At 45.7% G+C, this 18,937-nt stretch overlaps 1 protein-coding gene across 5 annotated transcripts in view; it reads right to left on the bottom strand.

Annotated features, from left to right (window-relative positions):
• COBL (cordon-bleu WH2 repeat protein) overlaps nt 1-18,937 on the bottom strand; it is a 1,669,181-nt gene that overhangs the window by 1,077,670 nt on the left and 572,574 nt on the right. The window contains exon 1 of one of the 5 annotated variants that reach the window (XM_069613404.1): nt 18,283-18,465. The exons of the other annotated variants lie outside the window; for them this stretch is intronic. The gene's annotated coding sequence lies outside the window, so the exon portion shown is untranslated. Of the gene's footprint in view, nt 1-18,282; nt 18,466-18,937 lie in introns of those variants that run through there. 5 annotated transcript variants of the gene reach the window in all.

Genomic DNA, 18,937 nt, shown 5'->3' with positions numbered 1-18,937 from the left:
CCAGAGGTATCTAGGCGCTTAATCTTACGAGATTGGTTACAGACATATAGTTCAGCTCGTGGTTCCAGACGCAGGGTACAATGCAGAAATGGGAGTTACGATCTTATCTTGCATTCTTATCATACAGTATAATTACAGTCATACAATATTTACAGAGTTTACACAATTTGCACGTATATACAGGCCCTAATTTGTTGCAAGACTTACAGGAATTACTTGTTTCTGCATGTGGAATCCTATGCTAGGTGTGGGATCATAAGATAGGTGACAGTTGGTTCGAATCTTGATTGAACAGCAAGGTTTTAAGGTTTTTGCGGAAGAACCACAGAGATGTGTCAGTCCTCAGTGTTAATGGCAGGGTGTTCCAGAGTCTGGCCGCGATCACTGGAAAACTAGAGCCGCCGGATTTCTGTCTCCTAGATCTCGGTGTAGAGATTAGGCTGGTGTAGGAGGACTGTGTAGGTGTTTTAGATTGAGTGTAGACAATTTGATTGCTGAGGTATGCTGGGGCATTATTCGAGAGGCATTTGTGAGTAAGCGAGAGGACTTTGAATTTGATTCTGTCTCGTACTGGGAGCCAATGGATGTTGCGTCTAGTTGATGAGATGTGTTCATGTTTGGGTATGTCAAGTGCTGCTCTAATTGCATTGTTTTGCACAACTTGGAGTTCACTAATGTTTCTGGCATTGGATCCTGCAAAGAGAGAATTGCAATAATCGATCCTAAACATCGATCAAGTGCTGAACATATTACTATCTTTTCTAGGGGAAGGCAAGACTATCTATCCCCTTCTTGATTAGGCATGGAGCTAGGCCCAATCACCCAACATAAGCTGCAATTCCTCAAATCCCTAGTGTAATCAGTGCAATCTGGATATCAATGAGTTGCTGCTGCCCTGACAAGGAGTTTTCATCATTCAAACTCTTACAGCTTTTGGATAAGGAATATACTGCGCGAGTCCACCTTGACTAGGCTATAAGCAACTCCCGACACGTGTCTTGCTGTGACCATGGACAATCATAAGCATGTAGTTTACTCCAGTCATGGGCAAGGCACCAGGGTTTATTGCAATGCTTCTGAGCACTTTGCTTTCATGAACCTACAAGTGGCGGTTACCCAAATCAGCATTGACAATGAGACAAAACCTGAGCTGATTCATGGTGTTTCAATATGACTAGCAAGAAGCCACAGTGGACACACAACATGAAACATAAGTTAAGACTTAACACAACAGTCAAAATAACTGTAGGAGGATACAAAAAAAGGCTGCAGGAAAATAACTAAGCACAATGGTTTCTAAGCAGCAACAGCAGAAACAACCCTAATTAGCAGCACTTTTGAAAGAAAGGTCTGGCACCCCAGGCATAGTCAAGAGTGCCATATTAGTTCAGACATGCCTGAGTGCTGGGAGACCATGGCCGAAATAACGTGACATTTGATAGTACGAGTGAAGTACTTTTGTACTAGTTTGATTGATTTGTTTTGATTTGGGTTATTTGTAATGCGCATAACTCCTAAGGCCGGAGAGCCGGGCAGACTAAACTGCTTCTGGGCACAGGTTTTGCAGGTGTGCATGTTAGCCTGATAGACTAGTTACTGAAAAAGATACGTTCTCAGACTTTTTCTGAAGGCCAGGTAAAAAACCTTTTGTCTGAGTTCGAAGGGCAGTGAATTCCATAGCCGAGGACCCAGAACTGAGAAGCGCCTGTCCCCTTTATGGACAAAGTGAGAAGCAGGGACTGCTATACGATGTTAATCAGAGGAGCGCAAAGTGCGAGATGGAAAATAAGGAACTATTTTGTCCGTAAAATACGCCGTGGCATGTCATTTGAGGTACTTAAAAGCAAGAGAGATAATCTTGAAAGTGATTCTTTGTTCAACAGGTAACCAATGCCGCTATGGAGAAACAGATGAGAATTTTGTGATCTGAAAAAGGACCCTCACAGCAGGATTTTTGGCCTTTTGCAGTCATGTGAGTTGAATTGCCGGGATCCCAGGCAAAAGAGAGTTGCAGAAATCCATTTTAGAATTAATCAGAGAATCCACCACTATGGGTCGATCTGGAAGGAAGGGAGGAATAGGTTGCAGGAGACCAAGGAGGAAATAGATGGTCCTAATAGTTTCCTCTTAAAGATGGTCAAGATCAAGGTTTGATTGCCAGATGCATCACATGGGCTTTACCTGGCTGGCAAAAGACGGGAGATCAAACAGCATAGAACAATGGGGCAACTTGGACTGAATGCTCAGGATGTTTTAGGGCCCAGAAGTATAACCTCAGTTTTAGAGGGATTTTATTGTAGTTTATTTACCTGCATCCAGTTTCTAACTTCTAATGCACAGTCCGCAATGGACTGAAGTGAGTCAAGGGAACTGGTTATGCGCACGCAAATCAGCGTATCATCTGCCTACGAGTGGTAGTGTAACTTGAACTTCGAGAAAATCCTCATAAGCGGTTGGATTCAAATGTTAAATGGAATTGGGGACAATGCCGATCCCTGCAGGACACCACAGGTGACTGGAATAGAACTGGAATAATATGGTCCAGTCTTAACCCGCTGGGTCCTACAGGATAGGAATGATTAACATCATTTTAAGGAGTTCAGAGAGTTATGTGCGACACTGGAAAGTCTGGATAACAGTATACGATTATCAACTGTGTCGAAAGCTGCCGATAAATTCAGCAGCACCAACATAGTAAGGACGCCCACATCAGTTGTTTTCAGGATGCCATCCCACACTGTTAACAAGGCTGTTCCTGTTCCATGGTAGGGCCTAAATCCAGACTGGAAAGTATGCAGGAGTTGGTTAGTTTCTATAGACTTTTAGAGCTGGAGGGTGACTGCCTTTTCAAGTATCTTTGCCGGCCAAGGAAGGCTGGCTATTGTCGGTAGTTCAGATGATCCAAAGAGGAGTTTTAGTAAAAGTGTTAGAGTACAAGCTTTCAGCTCCTGGGGGACATTCCCTTGGGTAATGGACAGATAAACAAAGCAGGAAATTAATTTGTTGAGGGTGCTGGCATGGCAAAACACAAGGCAGGCTGGGAAAGAGTCGTAATTAAGGTTGGAAGGTTTCAGTGAGGCATGTGCTGGGAGGGTATCCTCTGTGGATACTGGCAGGAACACAAAACTCTCCTTGGGCTGAGTACCCAGTAGGATTTCATCATTAGTGAAGCTTTTAGGGCTTGTTGGTAGGTTAGCAATATTGTCCCTGATCATGCTAACATTATTCTGAAAGAATTTTATTGAACTTGTTGGCCAGTTGTAACATAGGTGGAACATTATGGGATATATACATTGAGGATAAAGAATTGTTTGTATCATCTCCAACAGTTCTCTAGGTTTGTTTGCATCCTGTTTAATATTATCCTTTATAAAGCAAGATTTGGCAGAGAAGATGGCTTTCTTGTATACTGTGATAGCGGTTTTAGCAGCAAGAGGAGACGCTCGGGTCCTTTTTTTTACATTGTTACTCTTTTTTTCGTTTGTCGCTTTTGGGGCCATGCAGAGAGTTAGACAACCATTTATTGGGGCAGTTTTGTTGCAGACATTGCGCAGAGTGATCATATTGAGTTGGAAAGCAAAAACTTCAGCATAAGTCTGGTACATGTTGAAAAGGGGCTGGTCCCAATGCTGCAATGCCGCTTTGTGAACCCCTAGGAACACGCGACTGCTGCTCCGCTGGGCACAGCTGTGCTCAAACATCGCAGAGGTGTTTATGCCAATGATACAGTCATGGTGGACTGACCACGTTGATACTGTTTTTCCGAAATGGATGAATGAAAAGGCTTCACAAGCTTCCTTTTCCATGCTTTCCTCCAACATGGGGTTATTACCTGGTGGCAGACGTCAATGATGGTAAGTAACATTGGTCTAATGATACTGACAAGATGTATGACCCAACCAGGCAGCCAATCTCATCCCTACTCTGCAATAAGCCACACGTTGGTTCACGGCAGGCAGCAATCTTCCTCCATTGGGCTAACTAATCTGTTATGCCAAATGATGGTTGGCACAGCACTATAAGTGCATTGTGGCAGACTGACCTCCTATATCGGGCCCCGATGCTCTCATTTCTGACTACTGGTTTGAACTCCCACTTTTTAAAATGTACAGAGAATGCAGTCACATCCAATGTTTTATGCTCCGACAAAAATACTTTCCAGTTCTAGCTAACATTTCCAAGTGGTATTTTTTTCTGTTGATGGCATTACCAGTGGCAAGTGGATTTTATGCAGGGTGGTACTTTTTCATTTTTGGGAAGGGTGTTATTGCATGTTCAGTGGTCATTATGAAGTATGACGTATTTTAAATGCTCCTCCTTCTGAGATGAGGCCTTTGGTTGGGTACCTACGCAATGGATGCCCTTCACCCTCCTTAACTTTCTGGACCCCTGAAGAAACCGAGAGAAGCGAAAAATAAATGCATTTGCAGTATGAAGCGAGTAACTTTAACTCACTACACAATAATGTTCATGTAGTATTAGCATATGCAAATTATAAAAAAATATTTTAGTTCTTTGCCAATGCAAAGATTGGTAGTATCCCTTATGCCCTACATAGCACTTTAGATGAGCAAAGGCCAGGGACGTCAGATCACCAAAATACCAGGGGTAGCGTTAGTGACAACACATGACCCTTGACCTCTGATGACATCACAGGAAGTGATGTAATTTGACCCCACCCTGAAGTGGCATCACGGGAAGCGATGAAACACGACCTTTCACTCCTTGGCAAAACAGGAAGTGGCATCACATAGCATTGTTCCTAAAGTACACTACAAAAAATATGGTTAAGATATCACTATAATGTGACATACATTTGATGCAAGAATGGATCACCAGATGTATCGTTAATATCAGTGTGTATAGGCCCATAATACCAAATTAGTGTGAATGCAAGCAGACGTCCAAGGCCAAATGATAATGAGGTGTTCCTATCTAACACTTACGCTCAAGCGCTTTAAATAGAACAAATATACACCCAACCTGTGTTGGTACTCATTTATCAACCTCAGAAGGATGAAAGGCTGAGTTGAGGTGTTTAAGAACAGACTAAATCAGTGACTTCCCTCCTTAAGTCTGCCTGAAATAAACCTTTGATGAGTCTAGCAATTATTGTATCAAATTCAAGAGAGACACATTTTGCGTTGTTCCTATTCTTTCTTATTTAGGGTCGCTGCTCAAAGTGTTACACTTGTGGAACCTACCGTGTTTTTCAAGAGACTTGAACAAAAAAGTGAGCCACTCCAGAGCCACACGGCGCTGGCCACAGCCCAGGAGTTTACAGAAAATATATATATTTTTGGGGGGATTTTTTTGGGGTAGCAAAGGAGACCACATGGGTAGCAAGGGAGACCTCAAGGGTCAAAGCTGCGACCCTTGGCGACCCACAAATAATGTCCCTGGCAAAGGCTGGCGAATAAAACGCCCACGCCTTCACTCATGTAAAGCTTTGTGAAAGGCATTAGGGAGACCACAGGTGATGTCACAGCCTTCAAGACGCCTGGCGGTGCCGGCCAATCCAGCCCTAGAGGCATCCGGAATGGCTCTTTACCCCTTCCTCTACTTGTCTGAGGCCGGGGGCGTGGTCAAAATGATGACCCTGCCCTCTGCCTGATAGAGGGATACGGAGAAAGAGGGGTGAAGGGCGTCTAGTGGCCGTCTTCCACCAATGTGATGACTTTGGAGGAAGAGGGAGAAGTCCAAAGAGAACATATCATCATCAAAACCCGCTCAGGTAAGTTTTGAAAAAAAAAATATGTTGTGTATGTTTGTATGTGTTTCTGTGAGAGGGATATTGTAATTTTAAATAGCGCGTGCGTAAGTGACAATGTATTTGCATGAATCAAGTGCTCTGGTGAGTGCAGTGTATATGATTGCGAGAGAAGCTGTGTGGGTGCTTGACTGCTTGTGGGAATGCCGTGAATGTGTTCATGAATGTGTGTGTCTGTGTGAGTACGTGTTCTGGTGTGTGCCGTCTGAATAATTGAAAGAAGTCGTATGAGTGTGTGAGTGCTTTTGTGGATGCTGTGAATGTGTATTGAGTGCCTGATTCTGGGCTCTGTGTAAAACAAGAAGAGTGTCATTCCGTGATGGAAAGACACTTTTCTGTTTTTAAATGGAGCTTGCAATCAGGCCCTGAATGTGTGTGGCTGTGTACGTGTTCTGGTGGGTACTGTTTATGATTGAGAGCGAGGCTGTATGGGTGCTTGACTGCTTATGTGATTGGTTTGAATATGTTTATGTATATGTGTGTCTGTGTGGGTACGTGTTCAGATGGGTGCCGTCTGAATGACTGAAAGAAGTTGTATGAATGCGTGACTGTGTGAATGCCGTGAATGTGCACGGAGGGCCTGATTCTGAGCTCCATGTATAATAAGAAAAGGGTTCTTCCGTGATGGACAGACACTTTTCTTATTTTACATGGAGCTTGCAATCAGGCCCTGAATGTGTGTAAGTGTTCTGATGGGTGTCATGTGTATGACTGAGAGAGAAGCTGTATGGAAATGTTACTGCGTGTGTGCATGCGTCTATATGGATGTGTGTGTATGAGTGAGTGAAGTGATCGGCTGGGTGCTGTCTGAATCGTTCACACGGCGCCCTGCAGAACACTTACTCAGGCAGATGCACAAATTCATATTTACATGCACACAAGAAAGCAAACACGCCCATACAGCTTTATATAAAACACCCAATGATTTAGAGAAGCTGTATGGGGGAGTGGCTGCTTGTGTGAATGGTTATATCTGAGTTAGTGAAGTGTTCTGGTGAGTGCCGTGTGTTTGATTGAGGGAGGCTGTATGGGTGTCTAACTGTGTGACTGTATCTGCGCGAGTGAAGTGCTCTGCTGGGTGCTGTGTGAATGAGTCATTCACACAGATCCCACCAGACCACTTACTCAGGCAGATACCCATATTCATATATAGATACAGACAAGCAGTCACAACAAGGTAAGAAAACATGTTCTTGCTAGCTGCATGCAGTGCACACAGTCAGCAAGAAAATGCTTTCTTTCTATGTCATGGTATGTTTTACTGGACATCTATGATCAAGCTATTACGTGGCGACACTGCATATTTTGGTGCAGCCAGCCCAGCTATGATTTCCTACTGTGGCATGGCACTTTTTACTGGGCACTAATGGTGAAGCAAGCATTGTGTTATTATGTGAATAGACTGGCTTACATTGTTGAAACCAATTTGGACTCCATTTTTTGGCAAAGCATTTTTAATGGCAAGCTGAGAGGAGTATGTTCTTACAAGGGGATACTGGCATTGTGCGCAAAGCAATACTGGCAGGACAAAGCAAACGTGTATGTTCTTATATGATAATACTGGTTAATATTGGTGCAGCATGCATGAAAATGTACCGGCACAGCCATCGTGAAAATGTTTTTTATGCTGGCGTATATTATGGGGGAAGATGTCCTGAAAATGCATTGGGAAATGCTCCCATGCACTGTTGGTGACTTGCATCCATTGGATTTTCCCATGAGCTGCCCTACAAAACCGATTGCAAACTGTCTGGCTTTTTACACAGCTTTTCACAAAGTGTGCTGCATAATGCACAATTTGAACACATTATTCAGAAAAAGCGTTCTCGTGGGGAGAACCCCCTGAACCTTCCTCGGTTGATTCAGGCTCCCACGCTGCGCTCACGCATATCTGTGAGAAATATTTACACCCGTCCAAACAAAATATTCACCGGCCACCACTGTACCTGTGTCTGGCAAGGCATTGTTATGTCACCTGTAGCCAGGATAGAAATGTTTCCTTTCTAGCCACTATAAATCCACAAACATCCTGCAAGTAAAGCACAGAACCAGTGCCTCTGTTACAACTGTACACACATCCTATAACAGCGCAGGGATACTCACATTAATTACTAGTATAAAGGATTTCTAACAAGTAGAAAATCATATGGCAAAGCCTGCACCCAGCATTCTTCAAGCAGTTCTCCACTTAAATAACAACCACTATACACAGGTCACCAGCTGTTCCTGTCCTCAGTATTTAATATTAACTTTTTCACTACTGGTATATGATAAGAACGTGCAAAACATTCCAACACTTTAATGAGATTATGTATTCACTACAAATTGAGAAATCAATACTTTATATTCACACAACCTTCTGTGTTGTCGGACGGTTTAGTCAATTGTGGAACTATGTACATTTGGTTCCACTCCAAGCTTTCCCGTGTGGCAACATTATGTGATCATGCATGCAAGTATTTTATAAAGCACAAAAATAATTAGATAGCAGTGGAGCACTCTACAGGGAGTGGTGCAGCAGATGTAGCCCAATAAGCAGGGGGGCAATGGCGGATGCAGAAGAGAGGACAGCAGTGCCCTAACACAGTTCCCCTAACAGGGGCCAATGAGGTGATCTTTGAAGAGATATGTTTTCAGTTCATTTCTGAAGTGCAGGGGAGATGTATTGTATTGTGTTGTAGTAGTAATTTATAAAGCACCTTTTCTCATTTCTATGGCCTCAAAGCACTTTGTGGTAGTAACGCCCTTGGGGATCGAAGTCCAGATATAGGAAAGTTCTCAGAGGAGGCTTAAGATGCGTGTGTGAATTTGGCCAAGATTAGGACCTAGGAGGGCTGGCTAAGCTCTAGAAGGCTACCCAAGAAGTCAGGCATGTGGACGGGTGCTGAGGGAGGATACGACAGAGCGCTACTGCAGGAGGGTCAACGTGTACCCAGCTCAACCGAAAATGTTCACATAGGTTGTCGTTGAATTCTAATGGCAGAGATATTGAGGCAAGTCTGGTGTTTCAGTGTGAAGGGGTTATGTGACTAACAAGACTGCATTCATCAGGTTCACTGTGATTTTATTGTGGAAATAACAGTGACATACAATTACAAAGTGTAATCAAAACTACAAGAAAAAATATTGAAATGCCTTTTACAGTGCACATTGTAAAAATACCTATTTTCGGGGCAGGGGTCCCCCGAACCTCGCTTACCTTTCCCACTCCTAACCTCTCCTTGTCTCCCTACCCCTTATCTCAATTTTAACCTAAATCTGTTTTTGTACACCTAAAGCCCACCCTTATCATTACATTTTATTTTCTTTATTTCCATTTTTTTCTTTTATGTATTTTTTACCCACTCTGTTTTTTCGTGCAATATCTGTTTGCCTTTTTTAATTCATTCTTTATTATTTCCTGCAATATTATCACTGGACACCCACTTGTCATAGTTGTAGCTTCATCCTAAAGGGCGTGGATGGATAGTCGTCCCTGTGGCAGGGGTCCACCAAGGTGGTGCGTTTATACCTACCTTAAACTCAGATTGAGCTAGTCTGGCGAGGGCCAGCATGCTTTGGCAGAATCTTGCCAGTGTCTTGGTGCATGGCTTCCGAAGGCTTGTTTCCTGGTCTTTTCTTTTTAGCATATCTTGATTTCCAACCCCACAGTGTCATATTTAGTGTTGTGTTCAGCCCCCAAGATAGTGAGTTTTTGGCAAAAGATGGCGGGTGGGGGAGAGGGGCAGTGGGTGTCTATTCCTTGCGGGTGACGCTACTTTCTTGAAGATGAGAGAATGGGAAAGAGGGAGAGTCAGAAAGCTCTTTGCGGGCATAGCGGCGCAGAGATATTTCATCTGTTCTTTATTGGGTCTGGATGTGGTGTGTAAAATGTTCCACAAAGGGGTCAACGAGGCATTGGAGACACCAGCAAAAATGGCATTACCACCGTCAGATTAGGGCAGGAAGGGCCAGATTTTTCAGAGAGAAAATACTGTTTCTGCTTTCTTGAAAAAGTAACTAACAGGAGCATAATGTCCATGGTGCATCAGAGTGACTATGTTGGAGGAGAGCTGGGGTGAGAATCCAAGACGAATGTAGTCCTAGCCCCTGCTTCAGGTGGGCCGCTGACACCCATGCTTGCATGAGGCGGGGGCAGGGTTTGAATTGGTGGATAATATAAACGGGTTCCATCTTGGCACTGGTGTTTCAATATAACACTGGAACATTGGCTATTCCACTGAGAGCAATAGAGCCCCGGGCAGGCCTTAACCGCCCACATAGGGCCCGGTCCTGCCTCACAGACAACTTCCTAGTGCCATACCGTTATTAGTAAACTCATAATAGAGATCCCAATAGTCAGAACACGCGAAACTGGCCCTTATCACTGTCATCATAAATGTCTCCATGAGTGCGATGTGCTTAAGGTTTTGGTCTCTGACACCAAGCCCCTGAAAAAAAAGCCCTTTTATAGTAGTTTGATGGTGGAGCAGCTTTGCCCCAATGTCTTTTTTTAATGGGACTCAAATAGAATATTTTAAGGTGGACTGGGAAACTGAACACAAATATATCACTACTGCCCAATGCCCCACGCATGCTTCCTCTTAACACCCCCAGGGAAAGAATTGGGCAGAAACAAGACAGAGCTTGTCTTGCAGGGACGCGTTTCTGTTTGAGGCCCGGAAGGAATGCACGTTTTAATTACTATCACAAACATGTTTCATAAATTTATGGTCATCCTTATATTCCCAAAATGCACTTTGTTTTTATGCAAAGCAGCCAGCATCCGATAATCAGAGTACCCACATTATTCAACACCAAGCTCCACCCCTCTGCCCCACCAAATCACTGTCAATCCGCCTCCCACTGCGGCGATATAGGGGAGGGAGTTCCCCCAGTAAATGTTGTCCATTTACCCAATTGGGATCTTATTATGATACGGGCTGACTCTTTCCTACATTCAGCCAAACCAGGTATTGGCATAAGCAGGCCTCACTTGGCCTTGGCAAAGATGCGTGGACTGTACGTATGTGGCAGAATGGAGGGGGGACACAGAGACACACCTAACTGAGGAGCAGTGGTGGGGACCAGGCACAATGTATGCTCTGAGACTGGCTGCACTCTAGCACTGAATGTTGGGGGTAGGAAATGTGTTGTTTCTAATTAACCATACTAAAAACTCGAAAATTCTGCATACTCACCCGCAAACGCTGAACTGGACACAATCGTACCTCTATCGCACGAAAAACTGCAGGCACTTCACAACACGCAACCCAACATAAAACCAAACCCTGCACAATCATACTGCAACACCACGTCGGCTACCAACTGAAAACGCACTAATGCTCAGTGACCCGTTTCTCCGAACTGGAGCTGCCAGCAGCACATACAAGCTCTCTTGCTCCTCTCCTTCTCAATACCAGTAACAAACCCCACCAACTCTGTTCCATTGCAGATCCGCCAGTGTGCCAGAAGACCAGGCAAGTGGCAACAGTGCGCGTACAAGACTCCATAACAATAACATTAACATTTCCAGCACTGAACCCCTTCCTTTTTAGCTTTCTTGCTTTTTATCTATCGCCCTGCCCTCTCCTCGTGCCCTCTACATTTCTTTTCTCGCTCCTTACTTCAGAATTTCCTCTTCTGTCTTGCTGCGTCCCATCCCCCCCTTAACATCACTGTCTGTTCTCCCTCCTCACCCTACATTACAGCTGCACAAATGCACGGTCATGGTTTTGTTTGAAAATAAAAAAGGCTTCTATCCGACCCGGGGCTATAGCCCTCCAGGTCTCCTAGCGACGCAAACCCCTAACATGACGCCTGAGATTGCAGAACTGAAACCCACATACAGTTACCAACCAACTGTGAGAATTACACAGGACAACTTTAATAAAGGTGAGGGATGAAGGCTTATGCATTGGGGAACTTTCATGAAAACATCTGAGGGACCGACACCAGGGGTGTTGCTAGGTCTGGAAAAGATCCATGGCTACACTCATTTCGGGACTGTCGGGACTCAGGACTAGCTAGCCTTTTTAGCCCCTGAGCTTCTATCCGGGCTACAACCAAAAGATCCGGGGCTATAGTCCCCTCAGCCCCTACCCCAGCAACGCCTCTGACCGACACCATTTGCACGTGGCGTTCCATCGACTGGGCACCTTCCACTCCGCTGGGTATTTCATTCACACTCCTTTAAAACCACCAATGCACGACCGTTCCCAAAACACAAGTGCATTGCAGTGTTTGTTGGGGCGGCAAGCCAAGCCCTGGTGATATATGTGCGAGGTGATGTGTGGGCAAGTTCCGGAACGGGAACTGCGCGGGAAGGCGTCACTGCTCTTTACTAATAATAGTGGAAAGTGCTTTCACGTGGAGGAGGGCTGAGTCACTCACAGTTAAATGGCGCCAAAGTGATGGATTTGGAACTTGAACAACCATCCTGGTGTTATGTTTGTGTCTTTGCACATGCTGCCCCAACAGAACTGTGACAATTTAGGTACAGCTTAACATAAATGGCAGTTACTGACCAAGTGCCAACTTCCAAAAAACGACTATCTATCGTGCTTAAGAGGGAGGTGATCCAGTGTTTGTAAAGCACCTTAAGTGAACTCTACAAAGAATGATGTTAACGACACATCATGGTCGCCACACCTACCCAGTGTGGCGAGTTCACAACCTACACTTCAAGCGTGCATGGTTTCCAGGTTTACGCTTGGTGACCCAGTGCTTCTGCACCAGTGCTACTGCCCCCGTGTCGTTCAATCATTTTAAACAAAAGTACCTCCATCCAGTGGTGGAAGTGGGCGGGAGCAGTTGGGAGCGGAGCTTTAAACTTTAAATTGAGTTTTACTGTTCCTATACTTTTATTTTAAAAAGAAACCATTCCAGAATTTGTTTTACAATAAAAGCGTAGGAAGAAGTTGAAACTTACACTGCACTAAACATTCCCTTAAACAGCGGGTGTTTGGGGTTTTGGGTTGTGCATGGGAAGATGCGTGGTGATGGGGTTTGTGGGGAGCAGGGCCGGCCAGCAGGGAACATAGTTCCGCCAGGTCTTTTCGTTCACTTCGACCACTGCCTCCATCCATTCTGCTGGGAGGCTGCTCAATGCATTGCCACTGTCTCAATGAGAAGTGTCTAAAGACTTCACGTTCTCCACACCAGTTATTTAATGCCCACTAGTACTAGGACAGGATTCTGCAAGATGCGCCTCATCAGATGTTTTGATCTTTCGACTCCCATGATCCCTCACCATTGACCATCCTGTCTGAAGAGCCAAAGTGTGCAGATAACTGTCCCAGGATTTCCCCTCTTTTTCTGAAAGTTGACTCTTTCACTTTTTTCATGCCCGCCTAGGCCCGTACCACCAGAGTGTAGCGCTTACAGTCTCTAACCTCTCTTTGCAGGCCCTTGCTTCGAACCATGCATCATTTGAAAAGCTCATCTCTAGATGGCCCCTCACTGGCCTAGGCATTTATAGAGATATAGCCTCCAGACCGGCAGGGACGTCATTTCACCAAAATACCACAGGTAGCGGAAGTGACATCATACAAGCCCTGACCTCTGATGACATCCCAGGAAGTGATGTCATTTGACCCCATCCCAAAGTGATATCACTGGAAGCGATAGAACATGACCTTTCACTTGACAAAACCTTAAGTGGCATCACATAGCATTGATGGTAAGCACACCACGAAAAATATGGTTACAATATTACTATAATGTGATATACATTTCATACAAGAATGGATGGCCATATGTATTATTAAGATCAGTGACACAAATGTAATCTGTCTTATCAATCTTAAACAGATGATACTCCTCTATATCTGCGGATGCAGGACCAGAGTGTCTCTATGGAAAACACTGCAACATGTACTGACGAGACTGCAGAGTGGATAACCTTGAAGAGACTGCCACTCCATTCCATGAAAATGGAAATTATACTGTTAGGACCAAAATGTTTAATGAAAAACCCAGTGGCAGACCCTCCATTACCATGTTTGTTCGGCCTAACAACTACCTATCGCTACAGGGTTAAGAACCTAGGCTGCTATTGGTAGTCCGATCTGATTTGTAATCATGAAATCGGTTCCATTGTTCAATCAGTTTACTACACTCTTCGTTTACTTTGGTCAGCTCTTCCATTCTTGGTGCCCTTGGATTCCCATTAATTGTAGGTTCCCTGGTGAATTCATATTTTGACTATGCTAAAGACATTCTAATAGGCATCCCCAAATATCAACTACAACGAATGCAAATAGCTGAAAATGTGGCCATCCCGCTGATCTTTAAGGTCTTCCAGTTTACATCAGTGTCAAACCATCGAACCTCCTTACATTGGTTGACGATGGGTCAAAGAACTGATTTTAAAGTCCTATGTCTAATGTACAAATGTGTGAATGGACCAGCTGCGCCAAATCAAATCAACAGATCACTCAGGTCAGAACAGAGGACACAAAATTACTAATGTTAGCTTAATCCTGCTGTCGCCAAAGAGCGGACAGAAATGTTCCTTCTCCCTCAAAAAGGGACCAGACCACCCCCACCACCCCCTCACAGCATCTTTGCCAGCACTTGCCCTCGGGCTCCCTTACCTGGACTATCCCACCCCAGTCCTCTTGTCCACTGCACTCTTCCGCTCTGTGACCCCTTTTCCCCCTTGGCACTTGCAGTGGCCTGACCAGCACTTCTCGCACCTCACCCGTGGGGGTACCCCTCTCTTGCACTTCTCTCTCTTCCCCCCTCCACCTTGCACTTATCACCTTGCCATGCACTTGTGCGGTAGGGTTGCCACAAAGTCAATATAACTGTTTCTTTACTCTCTGTTGTTGATTCCCGTGCCCCCCCCTGTCTTGTGGCGCCTGGAAACACCTGTGTGTAGGCGCCTTACAAATGGTCCAAACAAAACAAATCTGTTTATTGACTATTATTAAGCTGCTACTATTACGATCACCGCCCAAATACAGTTTATTCTCCCCGTTGCACCTTACAAATTACAAAATATAAAATACAAATACCCTTCTTGCCATTGTCTTTCCATTCGACGTACACTACCTTCTGCAGTCCATCAAAAGACCCTGAACAACTTTAGTGCAATGACTCTTATACCCTCCATCCCCTAAAACACATGGGCCGTTGCAATCTCTCTGTATACTTTATGCTGCTCAGCATAATTATCTCACTCCCATTACATTTGTTCCCATTAGGGGGTCATTACATAGTTGGAGGTAATCATATTGCATTTTGTGGCATGGTTACCTCCTTACTGGGTACCGGGTCCGGGTTCCTCAAATGAGAACTTATCGGGCCATTCCAACCTTGGAGGACCCGGTAATTTCTCATTCGAGGAACCCAGGCCTGGTACATCCCCATTCCCATTCGAGCAGCCCCCACAGGGCTCAATGGGATTGGGGAGGGAGCTAACAACGCTTGTTGTTAGCTCCCTGGTCTGCTGGCGGGACCCGCTAAGGGCGCCTGCCAGGCACCCTTTGCAGGTCCCGCGAGCAAACCTTGTAATGCAGCGGTAGGGGTTTAACGGGGCCGGCAGCTCTAACGGCCCCGTTACCCCCCTACAGCCAACCTCGTAATGACCCCCTTAGACTTTTTCTACGATGTAACTGCATTTATCTAATCTCTGCTGTTGCCACCTCACTCTACCTGTCAAGAATCGCGCCCAGATGCCTCAGGATTAGGAGCGCTATATAAATGTATGAATAAGTAAATACCAAGGCTGCCGTATTTCTTGAGAAAGTCTTCTCCATTGAAACATGCAGGTTTGTTGCATCCATCGCTCTGCAAGGACCCAACTGCTTGGTCATCCAATGGAGGGAGCCGGATCGGTTTGATCTGGCGCAAGCGTCTCAATGCTGCAGTTCATCCTGCAGGTCCATGGTTTAGTCTCTGGTTCATACATTGCTGCGCTCTTTTTCCCACAACTGAGGGAAACCCGAACGACCCTCAGCATACATACACCATTGAAACCCCAAATAAACCCTAAGACACACATCTCTGCCAGAAACGAACGCTCCCAGGGGTACTTCTGTATAGTTATTGCATTAATCACTCCAGGTGACCTTTAATTAATACAGAAAAAATCCTTGCAAAACAAAAACAATCTTACCCACGTGACTAATTAGCTTGTTAAGCAAAGATTACTTTCACATACACATCCTTACAAATATATCGATTAAGTAACAAGGAATGTTATGACAAACAGAAAATGTATCATTAACCTGCACAGCGCTGATTAAATAATAATGTGTGTATGCAGTCTCTGCTCTTCATGCCAGATTGCTCACACTTCTAAGAGCTGTAACAGGAGGGGTCATTACCTAACTTAATGGTACTCAATCTATGAAACTCAGGAGGGGAAAGGGTCAGGGACGCCATTTGGGGGTTGCCAGTGCGACCTGCCTGGTCTCCCTTGCTATCCCTAAAAAAAAAAGAAAAATAAGAAAATATTTATTTTAAATATGAGTTCATGGGCTCTGGCCAGTGCCATGTGGCTCTTTGTTTCTGGAATGGCTGGCTTTCAGGCTGGCTTTCTGATATATGAGCCTATACACACTAATGTTAACGATACATATGATGATCTATTCTTGCATGAAATGTACATCACATTATGGTGATATTGTGACCATATGTTTCATAGTGTACTTAGGAACAATGCTATGTGATGCCACATGCTGTTTTGTCAAGAGGTGAAAGGTCGTGTTCTGTCGCTTCCTGCGATGTCACTTCAGGGTGTGGTTAAATTACACCACGTCCTGTGATGTCATCAGAGGTCAAGGGCCGTGTGATGTCACATCCGCTACCCCGGGCATTTTGGTGAAATGACGTCCCTGGAAGGGCTAGGTCGGCGCTGCAGCAGGATTGGAAGCTGTGAAGTTCAGGCTGGCCCCCTTGTTTGAGGAGACTACTAACCATGTGAGCTATCTACCCGGAAAATGCAGAAATGTACAACAGCGATTCTAAAAACATCCTCAGGAAGCATATTAGAACCAGTTATCAAACAAATACAACACATCTGAGAGATTATACATTAAAACAACAGCTGCTATTCATAGATGTGATGGTGGACTATAGTTTCGACAGACGTAGGTTATCTACTTCATGGCCCCGGCCTTCTGCAGGACTGGATCTGATGAATGCAGGCAACCTGTTCGCTTTTCTGTGGCCCGGAATAACATCTGCTTTTGCCCTTTGCTGTCCCGGCTGCTGGTGCTGACTGTCATACATGTTTTACGCTCCTTCCTTGTCCTGCAATATGTCCCATTGTATCTACCTTAAGATGTGGAAGCCCATTTTTTTTCTATATTAGGCAGGGGCTGGATCGCCCCCAATAGTATCACTCAGTAGGTGTTCAGAATGTGCAGGTAATCGCCACCAAACCTCATTATATGTAATATTTCCTCGCACCCATTCATCATGGCTACCCTGCACACCTGGCTTTCTCGGTATGAGCCTTCATTGATCGCAGCCCCATTGAACAGGTGCTAAGATCTACCTCTTCTCAACAGGCTCCCCTGTAGCCCACCCGAAGGCCTGCCTGCGTTGCGCGCTCGCTTTCTGTCACGTAGAGAGAAGACAGCAGGGACTAACCAGTGCGGTTACCTTTTCCACTTGCGCACAAACGCCACCAGCCTCCCCGCATACACGATCCTACCGCTTGCATGCTGGCTGCCTGTCATACTAGGTACACGCGAGCAGCCCCCTTTTACATACCACTAAACCCGGGCAGTAGGAATGTTTCAAAGCACTTCCAATGTAGGCAGGTAAGAGACGCGAGTGTTTCGCCCAGGATCACACCATTTAGTGAAGTGGGGACACAGAAATCGGAACTCCGCCTAATTAGTCGACTACATAACCATTTGCCCCCTCCCTCCCCACGATGTCCATAGCTTCTTGAGATGCTGTAAATACTTTCCATTGACGACCCCACACGCCCCCCCCCCAGTCGCCAATTGGCAAGGGAGTTATTTTTCATGCATTGTTTGTCCCGATTGGTGATGGATAGGTGACATTTAGGCGTGATCGAAGCAAAGGGCCATATACTGTTAGGACCGGGGCTACCCTTCGCCATGCTCAATTACGTTTCAAGCAGATGGCGATTTTACAAAAAAAAGTCAAACATCACCACTAGGGCATTGCCTCGTCGTCCATCTCCCTCGTCACAGTCCTTACTCTGTGGGATGTCAAGAGCTGTGCCATGGAGTAATGTTGATTAGCATTAAAGTAATCGGGACATTACAACGGACCACACACTTGCTACATACGATGCAGACCTGCTCCATGGATGTAACTGCAGTTTTTTTGTTACCTGTCGCACAACCTTTCTGACTGCGGATTACGTCCAACGCTGATGTGCATTTTTAATCTCAGGGAAACGGATGTCAGCACTTTGGGGTCCATGCCTTACCTGCATCAGTGGTGTGCGCACCGCCCACCCGTACCTGCCACGTTACAGCATGTCCCGACACAGTGACCGGCGTATGCCGCGATAACCCCGCAGGTGAAGCACAGGAACTCACCGGGCAGGGCGTATGTAAATCCGGGATCCGGCTCCTCAGTCCCGAGTTTGCGTTTCGGAGCCGCAAGATCACACGATGCGAGGAAGGGAACTCCCGCCTTGTATTCCGTAAAGGGGGAGAGCCAACAGCAGCGATAGTCTGTGTGTATGTGTGTGTGTGTCACACAGGTGCTGGCTGCACAGGGCGCCGCGCGCTGCCACAGAGCACCTTGCCCCTCCACCTCTCCTAGTTATTCATTAATAAAGTCGCCCGGCGCGTGAGCTCAGCGCGCCTCATCCCCGTGCGGCGGGTGCACACGGCATTCCAGATGCATGCCACAAATCATCACCTGCACGGACGCCAGCGCGCGACTCAGCCCGGTTGTGCCTAATAAACTCCTGGTGGATCCACCTTGTTGAACTGCGCAACTGTCCCTAAGCTTTGGAGAGCTCTGGAAGGTGTGCGTCGTCTTCACGCTCCTCTCGTGCTGGACCCGGATCCAGGACCTTCAAGCTCCATTCGGAAAAGACGCCTGGGCCAAATAAATGCCTGTGAACGGGTGCCTGTGCCTGGTCTCCTGGGAAGGCGACAGGCGCGGCATCTCTTGGCTTCTGCGCTAGTTAATAATCATAGCGAGGACGCATGCCAGAGCTTATCGGGGACCGAGTATCGATCT

This window comes from Ambystoma mexicanum, chromosome 5p (assembly GCF_040938575.1).
Source record: "Ambystoma mexicanum isolate Mex_15411 chromosome 5p, UKY_AmexF1_1, whole genome shotgun sequence".
Lineage (NCBI taxonomy): Eukaryota > Metazoa > Chordata > Amphibia > Caudata > Ambystomatidae > Ambystoma > Ambystoma mexicanum.
Note: the sequence above shows the minus strand (reverse complement) of the source record. Positions and strands in the feature narration are given on the sequence as shown.